Source organism: Penicillium diatomitis (assembly GCF_028827545.1).
Source record: "Penicillium diatomitis strain IBT 30728 chromosome Unknown utg000013l_segment0_segment0, whole genome shotgun sequence".
Lineage (NCBI taxonomy): Eukaryota > Fungi > Ascomycota > Eurotiomycetes > Eurotiales > Aspergillaceae > Penicillium > Penicillium diatomitis.
In genome coordinates this window covers 592838-596208 of record NW_026623185.1, presented here as the reverse complement: position 1 = coordinate 596208, position 3371 = coordinate 592838, and positions in this window count along the sequence as shown.

Here is a 3371-nt window from a genome sequence, read left to right as displayed (position 1 = left end):
GAGGATATTCAGTCAAATAGTCGCCATAGCAGGTGATCGGCGCTGACTTTATGAAGCTCATGGTTTCTGGGTCAGCGCGTCTTGCACAAAAACCTAAGCCACTACCTTTTTATTGCAATTCTGCACGCTTGTTAACAAATATCTCGAACGAGCCAAGATAAGGCTATAGCACAGGTCGGTGGTATTGAAGGCGTGGCCAGTGCTTTTGTCATTTTCTACCACAACATTTGGGAAAAATTACAATTTCTAACAATTTTTCATAGATGGCAAGCTCTTGCGGAGGCTGTCAAAATCAGTGGAGTTACCAGTTCACGTCTCACCAAATCTTGATGAAGCATCAGCAGTAATTTACCCTAATATAGGATACCACGGGCTCCAAATTCCTGGTGACCAACACTGGGATCTGACTGCTACTGGTCTTGCCTGGAATCAAGAGTGGTGTGTCGTACATATGGAAACTGGCGGGATCTTGGAAAATCACGAACATCGCCGGTTATTGCAAATTTATCCATGTATCATCAGCTCACAGCAACTTCTCCGACTTTCCACGGAGTTTTACTTGACGCGAGATCAGTTCAACATTGACATCCCTCTTCCTTTGGGGAGAGCGGGCCCTTGCCAATACTCCAAAGACACGCTACAAACGTACGATGCAACGCCCATCGTTTTGTTCTTTACCAGAATAGTGGGCGTACCCTGTACTCTGGCACATAATAAGCTACCTGTGAGAGGAAGAGAGAGATCCATGTCTCTTTTAAACTAATGAGGAGATATCTTTTCGGAAAGACCAAAGGCGGCAATTGAATGCGACTGACTTTCGCACCCAGTCGAGTTAATGGCCTTCCTTTGAATCTCGCAATTTTTCTCGCCCAAATTCAGGTAAATATCGCTGTGACCCACATAAATCAATTCCTTTTCTTACCATTCTTCATCTCTTGAAATTTGTCAGGATCTTGTTGGGATCTGTATCTCACGAAATCAGTATGTTTGTAGTCAACGGCAGACGTGAAGAGGGTTGAACAGTTATATCTTGGTAACGTAATTCCCGGCCAAGCGGCACACCCGGTCAAGCGGCACACCCAACTGAAAATCGCGTCCAACTACCTATTGAAGAGGGGAATGCTCAAGGCAGTCTGATCTCACCAGACAGGTCGAGTCATAGAGGAACCAAACCAAAACCACAAGCAAGCAAGTCTCGGAATCCTCCAAGATGATCGCGTAGTCCGATATCAGGAACCATAGGCAGGAATCAAAAAAAAGTGTGACATTCCAAGTGTAAAGAATCTGACTGTAAAGACCGTCCAGACACAAACTGTTGATCAGACCGAGAGGTGGTTGATATCTCTCCATCCCGAATCCCGCATCGTAAGGACTAAATAACACCTCCTGACTGTAAGGCCATCAGGCACCCGCACCTCTGCAGGAAAAGTACTCTAAGTACATGCAACCGAATCCCCCAGTACACTATCTACCTTCTTCAACCGCATACCATGCCACCAATTCGCACTGCATTTCGACAGAAATTGGCCAGTCAAGAGGGCAAGATTCTCTTAGCCCTTGACAATATCAAAAATGGCCGCATCAAATCGATTCGCGCAGCTGCAAAGCTCTACGATATACCCTACAGAACTCTCGCTGCTCGCGCGAGTGGCAGAGTAGCACGCGTTGATCAACGCCCATCTAGTCATAAACTGACCCAACTAGAAGAGGATTCGCTAGTTGAATGGGTTATCTCCATGGATACGCGTGGAGCAGCCCCTAGGCCAGCTACTGTACGAGAAATGGCTAATATCCTACTGGCTGCCTGCGGTAGCCAGCCACCACCTACCATTGACAAGAATTGGCCATCAACCTTTATCCAACGGCGCGATGAGCTTTGAACATGTTTTTCTAGGCGTTACGATTACCAGCGCGCACTAAACGAAGACCCAAAATCGCTACGAGCGTGGTTCGCGACCGTACAACGCGTGATCGATGAGAACGGTATTCAACCGGAGGATATCTACAACTTTGATGAGACAGGATTCGCAATAGGTCTTATATCTACACAGAAGGTGGTTCCGCGAGCTGAATACTACGGTCGGCGATCGATACTACAACCCGGAAACCGCGAATGAGTTACTATAATCGAAGCAAATTGCGCTAATAGCTATTCGATACCGCCGTGTGTAATCTTTAAAGGCAAAGTTGCAATCGCTGGTTGTTTTGATAATCTACCGCAAGATTGGCGATCTGAGGTCTCGAATAATGGCTGGACTACCGATGAGATTGGCCTACGTTGGCTACAAAAGCTATTCATCCCGTCAACAAATTCGCGCGTTCGAGGTTGATTTCGGCTACTAATCCTTGATGGCCACGGTAGCCATCTTACGCCTCAATTCGATCGAATCTGTGCCGAAAACAATATTATACCACTCTGTATGCCTGCGCATTCATCGCATCTATTACAGCCACTAGATGTTTGCTTTTTTGCAGTTTCAAAACGCTCGTACGGTCGCTTTATAAGTGATCTAGCGCGTAGGGGCTATAATCATGTCGACAAGTTTGATTTCCTACACGACTAGCAACGCGCGCAGCAAGAAGCCTACCAATTAAGCATTATTCAAAATAGCTTCGCAGCTAGTAGGCTAGTGCTAATTGATGCAAAAAGAGTACTTTCGAAGCTTAATATCTCTCTACGAACGCCTACACTACCAACCAGCCGACCAAGTAGCAGATCTAGCCAATTTACACCAAAAACACCAAGAACGGTGATTCAACTACGAAAGCAAGCGTGGATGCTTAAAGATCTACTAAACAGCGGTCGAATAGCCCTCCAAGCCTATCGAAAACCATGCTAGATCAGATCATCAAGGGCCACTGCTTCGCGTTACACCATACTACGCTATTAGCGCGAGAAAACGCCGATCTACGCGCAGCAAATGAGAATGTGATCAAGAAGCGCAGACGGTAAACTAGGCAGATACCCTGCGACCAAGGTTCAACCGTTCAAGAGGGCCTACAACTAACTCAGCAGCCAAATCAGCCAGTTGAAGTTAGTGAGGCAGTATCGTATACGCAGGGCGAAACGCCTAATCAGGCAGATCAACCGGCTACTAGAGCTCCGCCTAGGTGTAGTGGGTGCAGGGGGATTGGCCACAGGATCAATTCATGTAAAGATCGCTATATTTAGTTAAATTATTAGGCGTTGATTGAGACAATCGATTTTGAATTTTTCTAATGGGAGAGGGTGGCCGGGACGGCCGGGATTTACGTTATATACGTTAGCCGTGTAGTCACTGAATGCTTCACTGGCTGTAATATAATTAAAGGGTTCTACATCCAAGGAATGAAATCGGTCCGGTTAAAGTCCACTTCTTAGGTTCTGACCT